At 39.5% G+C, this 16,319-nt stretch overlaps 1 protein-coding gene across 1 annotated transcript in view; it reads left to right on the top strand.

Moving 5' to 3' along the window:
- Window positions 1-16,319, top strand: part of ASB3 (ankyrin repeat and SOCS box containing 3) — a 234,162-nt gene that overhangs the window by 209,928 nt on the left and 7,915 nt on the right. Inside the window, exon 14 of the transcript XR_011491912.1 lies at window positions 10,219-10,325. The gene's annotated coding sequence lies outside the window, so the exon portion shown is untranslated. The remainder of the gene's footprint in view (window positions 1-10,218; window positions 10,326-16,319) is intronic.

Here is a 16,319-nt window from a genome sequence, read left to right as displayed (position 1 = left end):
AAAGTCAAATAAATAACCTAACTCTACACCTAAAGCAACTAGAGGAGGAAGAAATGAAGAACCCCAGGGTTAGTAGAAGGAAAGAAATCTTAAAAATTAGGGCAGAAATAAATACAAAAGAAACTAAAGAGATCATAGCAAAAATTAACAAAGCTAAAAGCTGGTTTTTTGAAAAAATAAAATTGACAAACCATTAGCAAGACTCATTAAGAAACAAAGGGAGAAGAACCAAATTAACAAAATTAGAAATGAAAATGGAGAGATCACAACAGACAACACTGAAATACAAAGGATCATAAGAGACTACTACCAGCAGCTCTATGCCAATAAAATGGACAACTTGGAAGAAATGGACAAGTTCTTAGAGAAGTATAACTTTCCAAAACTGAACCAGGAAGAAATAGAAGATCTTAACAAACCGATCACAAGCAAGGAAATCGAAACTGTAATCAGAAATCTTCCAGCAAACAAAAGCCCAGGACCAGATGGCTTCACAGCTGAATTCTACCAAAAATTTAGAGAAGAGCTAACACCTATCTTACTCAAACTCTTCCAGAAAATTGCAGAAGAAGGTAAACTTCCAAACTCATTCTATGAGGCCACCATCACCCTAATTCCAAAACCAGACAAAGATGCCACAAAAAAAGAAAACTACAGGCCAATATCACTGATGAACATAGATGCAAAAATCCTTAACAAAATTCTAGCAAACAGAATCCAACAACATATTAAAAAAATCATACATCATGACCAAGTGGGCTTTGTCCCAGGAATGCAAGGATTCTTTAATATCTGCAAGTCAATCAATGTAATACACCACATTAACAAATTGAAAGATAAAAACCATATGATTATCTCAATAGATGCAGAAAAAGCCTTTGACAAAATTCAACATCCATTTATGATTAAAACTCTCCAGAAAGCAGGAATAGAAGGGACATACCTCAACATAATAAAAGCTATCTATGACAAACCCACAGCAAGCATCACCCTCAATGGTGAAAAATTGAAAGCATTTCCCCTGAAATCAGGAACAAGACAAGGGTGCCCACTCTCACCACTCCTATTCAACATAGTTTTGGAAGTGTTGGCCACAGCAATCAGGGCAGAAAAAGAAGTAAAAGGAATCCAGATAGGAAAAGAAGAAGTGAAACTCTCTCTGTTTGCAGATGACATGATCCTCTACAAAGAAAACCCTAAAGACTCTACCAGAAAATTACTAGAGCTAATCAACGAATACAGTAAAGTTGCAGGATATAAAATTAACACACAGAAATCTCTTGCATTCCTATACACTAACAATGAGAAAACAGAAAGAGAAATTAAGGAAACAATACCATTCACCATTGCAACAAAAAGAATAAAATACTTAGGAGTATATCTACCTAAAGAAACAAAAGACCTATACATAGAAAACTACAAAACACTGATGAAAGAAATCAAAGAGGACACAAACAGATGGAGAAATATACCGTGTTCATGGATTGGAAGAATCAATATTGTCAAAATGTCTATACTACCCAAAGCAATCTATAGATTCAATGCAATCCCTATCAAAGTACCAACGGTATTTTTCACAGAACTAGAACAAATAATTTCACAATTTGTATGGAAATACAAAAAACCTCGAATAGCCAAAGTAATCCTGAGAAAGAAGAATGGAACTGGAGGAATCAATCTGCCTGACTTCAGACTCTACTACAAAGCCACAGTCATCAAGACAGTATGGTACTGGCACAAAGACAGAAATATAGATCAATGGAACAGAATAGAAAGCCCAGAGATAAATCCACGAACCTATGGTCACCTTATCTTCGACAAAGGAGGCAAGGATATACAATGGAAAAAAGATAACCTCTTTAACAAGTGGTGCTGGGAAAACTGGTCAACCACCTGTAAAAGAATGAAACTAGAACACTTTCTAACACCATACACAAGAATAAACTCAAAATGGATTAAAGATCTCAATATAAGACCAGAAACTATCAAACTCCTAGAGGAGAACATAGGCAAAACACTCTCCGACATAAACCGCAGCAGGATCCTCTATGACCTACATCCCAGAATTTTAGAAATAAAAGCAAAAATAAACAAATGGGACCTAAGGAAACTTAAAAGCTTTTGCACAACAAAGGAAACTATAAGCAAGGTGAAAAGACAGCCCTCAGATTGGGAGAAAATAATAGCAAATGAAGCAACAGACAAAGGATTAATCTCAAAAATATACAAGCAACTCCTCCAGCTCAACTCCAGAAAAATAAATAACCCAATCAAAATATGGGCCAAAGAACTCAACAGACATTTCTCCAAGGAAGACATACAGATGGCAAAAAAACACATGAAAAGATGCTCAACATCACTCATTATCAGAGAAATGCAAATCAAAACCACAATGAGGTACCATTATACGCCAGTCAGGATGGCTGCTATCCAAAAGTCTACAAGCAATAAATGCTGGAGAGGGTGTGGAGAAAAGGGAACCCTCTTACACTGTTGGTGGGAATGCAAATTAGTACAGCCACTATGGAAAACAGTGTGGAGATTTCTTAAAAAGCTGGAAATAGAACTGCCATATGACCCAGCAATCCCACTTCTGGGCGTACACACCAAGGAAACCAGATCTGAAAGAGACACGTGCACCCCAATGTTCATCGCAGCACTGTTTATAATAGCCAGGACATGGAAGCAACCCAGATGCCCATCAGCAGACGAATGGATGAGGAAGCTGTGGTACATATACACCATGGAATATTACTCAGCCATTAAAAAGAATTCATTTGAATCAGTTCTAATGAGATGGATGAAACTGGAGCCCATTATAAAGAGCGACTTAAGCCAGAAAGATAAAGACCATTACAGTATACTAACACATATATATGGACTTTAGAAAGATGGTAACGATAACCCTATATGCAAAACAGAAAAAGAGACTCAGATGTATAGAACATACTTGTGGACTCTGGGAGAAGGCGAGGGTGGGATGTTTCAAGAGAACAGCATTGAAACATGTATATTATCTAGGGTGAAACAGATCACCAGCCCAGGTTGGGTGCATGAGACAAGTGCTCTGGCCTGGTGCACTGGGAAGACCCAGAGGGATCGGTTGGAGAGGGAGGTGGGAGGGGGGACCGGGATGGGGAATACATGTAAATCCATGGCTAATTCATTTCAATGTATGACAAAAACTACTGTAATGATGTAAAGTAATTAGCCTCCAACTAATAAAAATAAATGGAAAAAAAAAAAAAGAGGCTTTTTAGTTCCTTTTCACTTTCTACCATAAGGGTGGTGTCATCTGCATATATGAGGTTATTGATATTTCTCCCGGAAATCTTGATTCCAGCTTGTGCTTCATCTAGCCCAGTGTTTCTCATGATGTACTCTGCATATAAGTTAAATAAGCAGGGTGACAATATACAGCCTTGATGTACTCCTTTTCCTATTTGGAACCAGTCTGTCTTTGCATGTCCAGTTCTAACTGTTGCTTCCTGACCTGCATATAGGTTTCTCAAGAGGCAGGTCAGGTGTTCTGGTATGCCCACCTCTTTCAGAATTTTCCACAGTTTATTGTGATCTGCACAGTCAAAGGCTTTGGCATAATCAATAAAGCAGAAATAGATGTTTCTCTGGAACTCTCTTGCTTTTCGATGATCCAGTGGATATTGGCAATTTGATCTCTGGTTCCTCTGCCTTTTCTAAAACCAGCTTGAACATCTGGAAGTTCACGGTCCATGTATTGCTGAAGCCTGGCTTGGAGAATTTTGAGCATTACTTTACTAGCGTGTAAGATGAGTGCAATTGTGCAGTAGTTTGAGCATTCTTTGGCATTGCCTTTCTTTGAGTACATCATGAGAAACGCTGGGCTGGATGAAGCACCAGCTGGAATCAAGATTGCTTGAAGAAATATAAATAACCTCAGCTATGCAGATGACACCACCCTTAAGGCAGAAAGTAAAGAAGAACTAAAGAGCCTCTTGAAGAAAGTGAAAGAGGAGAGTGAAAAAGTTGGCTTAAAGTTCAACATTCAGAAAACAAAGATCATGGCATCTGGTCCCATCACTTCATGGCAAATAGATGGGGAAACAGTGGAAACAATGGCAGACTCTTTTTGGGCGGGAGAGGCTCCAAAATCACTGCTGATGGTAACTGCAGCCATGAAATGAAAAGACGCTTACTCCTTGGAAGGAAAGTTATGACCAACCTAGACAGCATATTAAAAAGCAGAGATGTTACTTTGCCAAGAAAGGTCCATCTAGCCAAGACTATGGTTTTTCCAGTAGTCAGGTATGGATGTGAGAATTAGACTATAAAGAAAGCTGAGTGCTGAAGAATTGATGCTTTTGAACTGTGGTGTTGGAGAAGACTCTTGAGAGTCCCTTGGACTGCAAGGAGATCTAACCAGTCCATCCTAAAAGAAATCAATCCTAAATGTTCACTGGAAGGACTGATGTTGAAGCTGAAACTCCAATACTTTGGCCACGTGATGTGAAGAGCTGACTCATTTGAAAAGACCCTGATGTTGGGAAAGATTGAAGTCAGGAGGAGAAGGGGACGACAGAGGATGAGATGGTTGGATGGCATCACCAACTCAATGGACATGGGTTTGAGTAAACTCTGGGAGTTGGTGATGGACAGGAAGGCCTGGCCTGCTGTGGTCCATGGGGTTGCAAAGTGTCGGACATGACTGAGCGACTGAACTGAACTGAATATTTCTCATCTGTAATTTTATATTCAAATTTATAAGAAAGGGTATGTATACATTAAGACTAGAATAAGCATAAAATACAGGAGGAGATAATTTACATGAGGGGAAACAAGTAATAATTAAATAAGCAAAAAACTCCTATAACCTCGTTAGAAATCAAAGAAATTCAAATGAATGCAAACTTGAGATACAATTTTATACCTCCTAGCAAAACTTTAAAAGATTATAATACAATCCTGATTGTGTATAGCTGATATATCTGTTCATTGCTAAGGAATTGATGTATCTTTTTAAAAAAATTACATGTGACAATATGTAATGATAACCACAAAGTTGGTCACAATCTTTTTATTGTAATTCAAATATAAAAAGTTTATTCTGACCAAATAAATCAAGAGAAGCAAGAAGCTGTGTATTCAAAGATATTCACTGCAATAAAAGCTCTAGTAGGAAAAACTGGAAACAGCTGAAATGTGCAATACATGGAAATGGTTTAATAAATTATGATAAAATATTAATCAAATATTTAAAATGGTAACTTTGAAGATAATAACTAGGGAAATGTTTCTGACAAAATATGAGAAAATGGCAGAAGTCAGTCAGTTCAGTTCAGTCGCTCAGTCGTGTCCGACTCTTTGTGACCCCATAAATGGCAGCACGCCAGGCCTCCCTGTCCATCACCAACTCCTGGAGTCTACCCAATCCCATGTCCATTGAGTCAGTGATGCCATCCAACCATCTCATCCTCTGTCATCCCCTTCTCCTCATTATGATAACTATATAAAGCATTTCCATATGGAAGTGTGAGATGGAAAGCTGTGCTGTGCTAAGTTGCTTCAGTTGTGTCTGACTCTTTGCGACCCTATAGATTGTAGCCTGTCAGGCTCCTCTGTCCATGGGATTCTCCAAGCAAGAATATTGGAGTGTGTTATCATTCCCTTCTCCAGGGGATCTTCTTGACCCAGGAATCAAGCCCTCATCTCTTACATCTCATGCATTGGCAGGTGGGTTCTTTACCACTAGTGCCACCTGGGAAGCCCATGAAATGGAATATCTACTGCCATATCAATAAACAAGGATGTAACAGCCATCAGCTTTTTTGGGCCTCCAACTGTGAATGAGGGCTACCGAAAGGGAAAAGAAAGCCTGTGATCCAGCAGATGTGCCTACCCTCCTCCTAGGTGGTTGCTGAGTAGATCAGGGGGATGTGAGGAATCGAAAAAACAGGTTGCTGGCCCCAGGTAGCGGAGATCATATGAAAGGGATGACTTTAATAACCCCAGACTCCTGCGTCTTCCCATACATGAAGTGGAAGTGTTTGTCACTCAGTAGTGTCTGACTCTTTGAGACCCCATGGACTGGAAGAGTGCTAAATTCCTTTACTTGAGATATCTGGTTTTCCTTAATTAATAGTAATCTTTGATGTTCAGACTGCCTGCCTTCCTTTGTTATAAGCTTCTATATATCCTTATTCCCCCTCCCACCTCCTCAGAGCAGTCTCTCAGGGCTACCTGAGATGCTGTATCTCAGGCTTGAAGTCCTAAAAATTTCCCACCAAATAAAATAACTCTATTTTCAGACTGTGAATATTTTTTAGTCAACAGGAGATAATATGCAAACAGAAGATAATATGCAAAAATGAAAATCATATTGGGAGGAAGGGCTATTTGTATATATTAATTGTACAAAATATTTTTTAAATTGTAGCTGTTTCAGTCATCTATTCCTATGTAACAAATTAATGGCTTAAAAAGCAAGCATTTTTAATTTCTCAGTTTTGGTGATCAGAAATTTGTAAGCAGCTTGGATGATCCTGGCTCACGGTCCCTCACAAGGTTTCAGTCATTTGAGACTTGGCTGAGGTTGGAAGATCTGCTTCTGAGCTCACATATATGACCTCAGTTCCTCGTTTGCATGGGTCTCTCTATAAGGTTTCTTGAGTGTCTCATGGACCTTCTCCCAGAGTGAGTGATAAAAGAAAAAGAGAGACAGACAGAAGGATGAAAGGAAGGAAGAAAAGAAGGTAAAGAGAAAGGAAGTAAGAAAGAAAGAAAGATGACAGAGGAGGAGGAGGAGAAGATAGTGCCTTTTATGATCTGGGCTTCTATTCTTCTACTGTCATTTCCTTTGTATTCTATTTGTCAGAAGTGGGTCACTAAGTATAGCCCACATTCAAAGGGAAGGGAAATAAGCTATATTTTTTTAAAGGAGGCATGTCAAAACATTTGTGAATATATTTTAGATTGCCAGAGTTATTTAGACTTCTTTTCATTAGTAATATGCTGAGACAGAAAAATGGATGACCCATTTAACATGTATGAGGTATATGTGTTGAGTTAACATGTATGAGGTTTATGTGTTAATATGTATGATATATATGTGTTGAGTGAGGGGAAGTATTAAAATAGAAAGAGGAAGCGACCTATCATGTCAAAATTAAAAAGATAAAGGAAACAGACTGTGCTTCCAGGTAAAGATAATGATTTCTGTACCTGTGGTGGCTGCAGCAGTGGTATCGCTGGTTTGCCCCTCATTAAGGTTCAGAGGAATAGATAGAGGAACAGTGTCTTGCCAGCAGATGGCAAGAAGTTTCCTTTCTTTCTAACGACGCTCCATAGGATAAGCATAAAATTTTCTTAGCCGCCTCTGAGGGGCCTTGTCTGCCTTGAAAGCTCTGTTTGTTGGGTGTATCACTTCATCTAAATGAACAGTTACCTCTGAGTCATCACAATGCATTTGGAATTCAATTTTTTTTGTTTAAATCACAGAACATGAGTTATGGTCCATAATTACTAAACACAGATGGAAATATGAAAAGCAAATGCCAGTTAGTGCTAAAGCTACAATTGAGTAGACCAGAGTATCCTACTTGAATTCTGAACTGGTTTTCATTATTTATATTCAGCTTTCAATTTTCTTTGGTACTGGGCACTAGACACCTCACTGGGCTATTTTTAAGGTTCTGGTTTCCTTCTGCTCAACTCTTGGTGACTTTAAATGTTTCTGGGTCTTCTATTAGACAACATGTGGGAAATATGATAATGATGATGTTGAGAGTAAAACTCCATAGTGTCTCTGAAGGGGAAGGTTGGAGAACTTTCAATGGATTTATTTATGTATTTGGCTGTGTCCAGTCTTAGCTTAGGCGTGCAGGATCTGGATTGCATCATGTAGGATCTTTCCTTGTGGTGCATGGGCTCAGTAGTTGTGGCACGCAGGCTTACTTGCTCTGTGGCACGTGAAGTCTTAGTTTCTTGACCAGAAATCGAACCAGAATCATCTGAATTGCAAGGCGAATTCCCAGCCACTGGACCACCAGGGAAGTCTCTTTAATAGATTTTTGAAAGGTTGTTTAGTCCTAGGAGTCAATGTTATCTAGTGCACAGAGCATGGACTTTGGAACTGAAAGGACCAGAATTTTACGCCTTGCTTCGTCACTTTACTCATTCAGTAAAGGTTTATTGAGTCAGACATTGTGATGGATGCCAGGGATACAGCAAGGAAGAAGACGTGGCACTCTCACAGGGTTTGGTCTAGAAGAGAATACAGACGAGAAAAAAGGCAGGTCAGTCCAAGATGCTGATAGGAAGCATTTACCCACTCTTGGTGGCTGGAAGTTCCAAGTCAGGAAGGATTTCAAAAAAAAAGGAAACATTTGCACTGAGCTGAAGAGCAGAGCAGGAAGAACAGGTGCAAGGATCTGGAAACAAGAGTGAGTACTGACATGTGCATCTGAAGTAGGTCTGGATGGTTGGATGGCAGACATTGCTGATTAGCTGACCCGAGAGCCATTTCTATCTTCTGTTTTCTTTTCCATCTTCTCTCATAGAGGCCTCTCTTGCAGCTAATGATGACTAGGTGATAAAAGTTCTGGGAAATGAGATATTAGCACAGTTTGCTGGAGGAAATCTGGGAAGTTTTTGTTTTTAGGATTAAGGAGGAAAACTTGCTTGCCATGTACTTTTGCCCTTCCTCCCCCTTCTTCCTCTGAATGATGATAGAATGCTTGCAAGAACATCTACCATTTGTGGTCCTGAAGTAACAACACAGCAAATTGTAATAGCATGAAAAAGAAAAACAGAAGGAGCTGATATCATAGAGTTATTGTGATAGCCCTTCATTTCCTACCTGGACTTCTTAGATAGAAAAATAAATATGGTAAGCTATCATATGCTACAATTCTAACTGACAGAGAATGTAGCATCAGTTTGAAGTTTGAGCTAAAAAAAAAAAAGATGAGGTTGTAAACTATGTTAAGAGAGCTAAGCCTTGTCTCAAGGGTGATTGGAAACCTTTGGCAAACAACTTAATTTCTCTAAGCCCCTGTTTCCTCATCTGTAAAGCAGGAAGAGTAATGTTACTTGTGAAGATTAAATGGGATAATGTATTTAAAATGCCCAATAGTGTTGGCAATTAATAGGCAACTTAATAATCTACAGCTGTTTCTTTGGTAATAACAATAATGAAGAAGAAAAAGAATTCAATTATCTGTGCAACCCTGAACTGGCAGACATAATATATAACTGCTTTGTTATCTGTGGCTTTCTTCTTCATTCATCATTTACCAAATATAAATTAAGCGACGTTTGTGTGTCAGGTACCACATTAGGCCAAGATTGAAATGATCCTTGTTCTCATAGAATATAACATTCTAGAGAGAAGAGACAAAAATAAGCAAGCAAACTGGGAAACAAGATAATTTCAACTATGATTGACTTGCTGTACGGTTGTATAGTAAGTTGGTGACAGAACTTGGAAGTGGGTCTCTCATAGACAAAAGAGTTCCTAATGAATTAAAAATACCATAGAGTCTAAAAAAAAAAAATAAAAAATAAAAATACCATAGAGTCTAAAAAGACCAACGGAAACACTTGGTAAGATAAATGTGCTTCCTTAAACAGCATTATTAGATGCTATGGAGTGTACATTGTGGAGAGAGGAAGGTTACAGAGAGGGAGAAAGAGCTGCGGGGCCCTAAGAAACCCTCTCTTTAGACTGTTTCTTGGTCTTTTAGTGAGGTTGCTTTTCTGTCTTGAGCACAGACCAAGCCCAGTGGCACTCTCTGGCCTGGGAGTCCAACTATACCTTAGACTGCATGAAGGGGCTATCATTTTATAGGAAAATAAGGATAATTTTAAGGGAGTATTAGTATGGACTCTGGAATTAGACTGTCTGGGCTGAATCTGAACCCCAACCCTTTACAGCTGTGTGATTTTTAAGAAACTAAATTAATCTTGCTAAGTCTTGGTTTCCTAACTATACAATGAGCAACAATAATGCTTATTAACTGCCTAAGGTCATTTTGAAGATTGAATGAACTAACCTATTCCAAACATTGTAAGCATTCAACAGGTCTTAGCTCTTTTGTTGTCAGCTTCCCAGTGGCGGAATATGACCTACTATCTCACCCATCAAACTCAACCATCAGTTTGGGGAATTCACAATCTCCCTCTCTCTTTTTAATTTTTTAAAAGAAGTGTTCTATTTTAATATGAATGATTTTGTTCACTTAGATCTTACAAGGAGTCTCTAGATTACTGGAAGTCGTTTGGTACTCTCAGAGGAAAGTTCTCTCTGCTGGGATGTAAGTCTTTCAGCCCAGGACACTTGGATTTACAAAGTAAGTGGACTTTCTGTTAGCCCTCCATTGGGAGTTTGTTCAGAAACCAGGATATGTCACCATGGTTTATGTGAATTGTCATCTCTACCTGCTCATTTGTTTCTTCTATATAAGCTTGGATGTGGCCAGCATCACTTTGCAGGGGCATTCTCTTTTTTTTAAGTCAGAAAATGTGGTATACATTGATCAAATATTTATTGAGCACTTACTATGCTCTGGCAATGTGTTTTAGAGCACACAGTATCTAACTCTTCTGGTGTCTCTCTCAGACAGATTATGGAATCGGGGTGGCCACTTGATAGTTGTGTATGATCAAGGCAAGACTGCCTGTAACCAGATGAGCAGCTCATTTGCCTGTGAATGATCATTGGGCCCTGGAGAGCTGCCTGTCTTTCCTCAATTTCATCAATTGTTGAAAGATATCAGCCTTTCATTTAGTTTGGCAAATTTTTCTTCCCTCCATGAGAGACTACTCTTGCACAAACTTTGCTGTTGTGACGCTGTGATTTTAAGATCCACCACCTCCTTATTGGCACCTCTCTGAGTCTGTTTTTATGGCGAGTAACTTTTCCTTCTGTACCTGAGCCTCCCGCCACACTATGATGTTAACCAGTTGTGAAAACCATTTTTCTGTGTGTGACCAGCGGGGACCCAGGCAGGTGGACCAATGTAATTTCTCTTGTCTTGAGTTGTGAGGGTAAAACACCATTGTCATTTCTTTATGGGTTGGTCCTTCATGAGGACAAGTTCTTGTGGACCTGATGTATTATAAAACCGAAAAAATAATGGATTATAAGAAAAATCCCAAATAAACAGGAAGACAATTTAAGGACTGGTATTCCTCAAGAGAAACTGCTCCATTCTCAAAGCCATAGAAGATGAGCAGATATTTTTAACTCAGAAATTATTTCTGTGAACAACGGAAATCCAGACTATTGGCACATTTCCCCCATGTAACAAGCCGGCATTGTTAGCTCAGTGACTCAGTGTTAGAGCTGGCATGTTGATGATTCTCTCAGCCTCTTTGTTTTTTCATGGTATCAAAATGTCTAAGCTTATGATGCCATATCTGTGTTCAAGGCAGGAAGAAAAGGGGGAGAAAAGGATAGTGCCAAACACATTTTTCTCACTTACTAGAAAAGTGAAACTTTCCCGAAAGACCTCTGCCTTAGACAAGTCATTACCACGACGGAGATTCCCCTCAGCGTAAGAATGTCTGGGAAAGTGGACAGTGGGTGGCCATGACTGATTTACACAATCAAAATTCATTCCATGGGATGGGGACATAGTTCCACTCCAATCAAAATTAAGATTTTAATTAACCAGAAAGAAATACACATTGCTTACACATGTGTGCCCACAGTTTATTTTTCCTGTCATTTTTGCCATCAGAAGCCACAGGGAAGGGGCCGTTGGGAAGTACTTCAGAGCACAGTTCTCCCAACTTTATTCCCACTGTGATCCCAAGCACAGCAGGAACCAGGAACCCCACCTGGTAAGTGGGGAAACGTGAGAACTCACGTTGCAGTTCCTGTCTTCAGGGGCACTTCCTCCTCCAGTGCACTCCTACATGGAGACCAGCAGGCTTACCTCGTTCCCCAGGCTCCCTCTGAGCTCAGTTCCAAAACCTTCTGATGGCTGCAGAGTGAACAGCAGAGGCTTTCTGCCCGTGGCAGCCACACAAAACTTTTTGGGCTGATAATAGAAGGGAAAATGGGGTGTCAGTAATAGGCAATTATTTCAGCCAACAGATGCTCTTTGTGTTTAAAATGAAAAGCAAAGCAAATCTCTAAATCCTCAACATTAGCGAGTCAGAGATAATGTCTGATAAAAGAATTCAGCTAGTATCAGACCTGTACCCAGTAGAAAGGAAACACAGGTTTCATCATCGGTAGCAGGTAAGTGTAAGGTATAGTTCGGGCTGAGGCAAAAAAGGAGAGACAACCTCAACAGAGGCAGGTTACCTTTATTCAGGCAAGGAGGGGTGACAGTCAGCCTAACAACCAGGCTGAGGACAAGACGGATCCGGGAGGCGTCATGTTTAAAGGGAGGTTTGTGGAAGCGATAAGGGAAACATTAGTCAGGAGGCACATTTTGGGTATTCTTTAGTTGAGATGGCATTTGTAGTTGAAGAGGGGGTGGGAGGTTTTGGGCAGGGGATGATAAGTCCCTGGCAGATGTAGGGGGTAGGAGGTTTCTGGGCAGGAAGTGATAAGTCCCAGGTGGATCCAACCGGCCTGGAGCATCAGGGCAGGACCTAAAGTTGGGTTTTGTTTTCTCTGAAGTTAGGTGATTCAGCAAGGGCCTTTGAGACCGTTGTTTTCTTTTCTAGTCCCAAAGACTCCTTCAGTAAGTATAGTGTCTACACACTGACTTTTAATTTCAGCCTCATCTTATGTTAGTGTTCTCTTGTTCTAGCATGTTTCCTCCCCAGTAGCAATAAATTAGAATTATGACCAGTTGGTTTGTCTCATATTTTGGGGATTGAAGGCTGGAGGTAGTTGTGAGGAGGTGGGAGTAAGGCAGACTGGGGATCCTGCAGACACAGTTTGTCACCATGCACTTCCCAGGGGCACCTCTTCACCAGGACCACACTTGCGTCAGTATAGGCGAGAGCTGCCATCTGCTGTGTGCTGCTCACGCTTGGCTCTTTGACAGTTACAAAAGCTTAACTTGGCATTTACATTACCTTTCCAGAGTGGAGGCTGGCCATGCATCCAGTATGAGAAAAGCCTTCTCATGACTTAGAAAGGGGTGTTAATCTAGACCCCTTTCAGGGTAATTTCTTGCTGCTGCTTTGGAGGCAGCCATGTTGAACTCAACTGAAGGAGTTCTATGTAACAAGTTCTTTATTTTCCTATCTGGTCTTCTATTTTCTACTGGCTTGACTGAAGTTTGCAATTATATTCCAAATGTCCAGAGTGGCCCCATTACTGATGTTGTCCTGAGCAGCGGCCGGACAGTTTGACTGTGCTTCTCTCTTTAGTCAGTTGTGAGCTGTTGAGGACTAGCCAGAAGCTGGGGCAGTACACTTTTTCTCAGGATAGAAGCACATTCATCTAAATGGAAATCTACAATGAGCTGTCAGCCTTACCCTCATTGACAAAGACCCAGACTTAGAGTGTTCTACTAGAAATGACTGAAAGACTGGGGAGAATTCCCCAGGCACGTGGTCCATCGCTGTGTTTAAAAGCATAGGTGAAGTTTTCTTTCAGGATTTATGCTTTAACTAACTCACAATTGAGTGAAAACACAAATTCAGGCTTTTTAGTAAAGAAGCTTTGATTATTGTTATGTCTTTTATACATTTAATAGAAAGCACTAAGAAACACAGAATTTAAGCATTACTTTTGGCTGCAGGTAATTTTAAATGAAAAAATGAGGTTGGTGCTGTTTTCTTCCTTCCTTCATAATTTGCTTATAAAGGTAAACATTTTAAACTTACCACGAGGAGAATAATAGAAACAAAATGACCAAAAGGCAAAAAAGACAAAAACAAAACTGCAAACATAAAACCCTAGTATCTTTCTTTTTTTTCTTTTAAAAAAATTTTTATTCTTTATTTTCTTTAAAACCAAAGACATTTTGTATTGGGGTATAGCTAATGAACAATGTTGTGATAGTTTCAGGTGAAGAGTAAAGGGACTCAGTCATACATATAATACATGTATCCATACATATACATGTAACTGAGACACACTTCTTTTCAGGATAGAAACACATTCGTCCCATCCTGGATGGCACATAATACTGAACAGAGTTCATATGCCACACAATAGGTTTTTGTTGGTTATCCATTTTAAATATAACAGTGTGTACATGACCTTCCTGAAGTTCTTAACTATCCCTTCCCCCAGCAACCATGAGTTTGTTTTCTAAGTCTGTGAGTCTCTTTCTGTTTTGTAAGTTCATTTTTTATCATTTCTTTTTAAATTCCACATATAAGAGATGTCAAATGATATTTCTCCTTCTCTTTCTGACTTACTTCAGTCAGTATGACACTCTCTAGGTCCATCCATGTTGCTGAAAATGGCCTTATTTCATTCTCTTTAATGACTGAGTAATACCCGCCCCCCCCCCCACACATCTTCTTTATCTATCCCTCTGTCGATGGACATTTAGGCTGTTTCCATGTCTTGGCCATTGTGAACAGTGCTGCAATGAACATTCAGATGCATGTATCCTTTTGCGCCATGTTTTTCTCTGGATATATGCCCAGGAGTGGGATTGCAGGGTCCTATGGTAGCTCTATTTTTAGTTTAAGGAACGTCCATACTGTTCTCCATAGTGGCTGTGTCAATTTACATTCCCACGAACAGAGCAGGAGGGTTCCCTTCTCTCCACATCTTCTCCAGAATTTGTTTGTGGATTTTTTGATGATAGCCATTATGATCGGTATGAGGTGATATCTCATTGTAGTTTTGATTTGCATTTCTTTAATAGCTAGAGATTTTGAACATTTTTTCAAGTGCCTATTGGCCATCTGTATGTCCCCTTTAGAGAATTGTCTATCAGGTCTTCTGCCCATTGAGTTGTTGGGTTGTTTCTGCCCATTGGGTTGTTTATTTTGATGCTATTAAGTGTCATAAGTTGTTTATAAATTTTGGAGTTTAATCCCTTATCAGTCATATAATTTGTAAATATTTTCTCCCAATCTGTGGGTTGTCTTTTTGTTTTGTTTATTGTTTCCTTTGCTGTGCAAAAGCTTTTGAGTTTAAGTAGGTCCCATTTGTTTATTTTTGCTTTTATTTCCATTATTCTGGGAGATGGATTAAAAAATTTTTTTCTGTGATTTATGTCTGAGAATGTTCTGCCTATGTTTTCCTCTAAGAATTTTATAATGTCTGATCTAACATTTAGGTCTTTAATCCATTTTGAGCTTATTTTTTTATGGAGTTAATTGATGATCTAATTTCATTCTTTTACATGTGGCTGTCCAGTTTTCCCAATGCCATTTGTTGAAGAGACTGTCTTCCCAGCATCGTGTAGTCTTGCCTCCATTGGCTTATTTCTGAGTTTTCTATCCTATTCCATTGCCTAGTAGCTTCTTGATTCCCATTTCTTTAGATTCCTTTAACTTTTTCCTTATCTGCCTTGCAGGTGAAAACCCTAGAATGGCAGAAGGAAGAAATCATCTTTCAGTAATTCCAGAAAAAGCCAGTGTTTATATCCTTGATGGAATGGACTTATTTTCCACAGGAACCTGTGTGTCCCCTACTCTGCATCCCCCAGTTCCTTGTTGGGTAGCTTTGTCAATCCTGACCCACCACCTGAGGTGATGATACTGGGACTTTGGGCCTGTTCAGTGTTTATAGGATAGTCTGCCATGGGGGCTTTGCGGGAAAGGATGTTGTGGGTGGAAATTGTCAGTTTTAACCTTTCTAGACTCTATTATCTTATTTCTATTCTATGTTATTTCCTGATATGAGGTTTTACAAGTATGGTTTCCAGAATCATTTTAACTTGATCTTATCATGGATAATCACTTTCACAGGAACCTTCTGTGAGGAAGTGCCTTAAGCCTGCCATGTGGTTTTGTCACTGTGGCATCCCAGCTCATAGATGACCAAACTGAGGTGGTCTTTTTGGGGTTATTTATCTTCATTGTAAGGGAGAACATGCAGCAAGTATGAGATGAGGCTTAAGATAACCTATACCTCTTGTGTTTGAGCTTGCTACCTTTACTCTTAATATGGTCATGAATAATAACATTTTCTCAGGAATATATTCTACTGAACTGATTTAGGAAGAATCAAAATAATTTTTATTTTATCTTATAGAGTAAGAATATTGCTACTGTTTAGTACTGTTCAGTTCAGTTCAGTTGCTCAGTCGTGTCCGACTCTTCATGATCCCGTGGACTGCAGCATGGCAGGCCTCCCTGTCCATCACCAACTCCTGGAGTTTACCCAAACTCATGTCCATTGAGTCGGTGATACTATCCAACCATCTCATCCTCTGTCATCCCCTGCTCCTCCTGCCCTCAATCTTTCC

The sequence above is a fragment of the Odocoileus virginianus genome, chromosome 2, assembly GCF_023699985.2.
Source record: "Odocoileus virginianus isolate 20LAN1187 ecotype Illinois chromosome 2, Ovbor_1.2, whole genome shotgun sequence".
Classification (NCBI taxonomy): Eukaryota; Metazoa; Chordata; class Mammalia; order Artiodactyla; family Cervidae; genus Odocoileus; species Odocoileus virginianus.
Note: the sequence above shows the minus strand (reverse complement) of the source record. Positions and strands in the feature narration are given on the sequence as shown.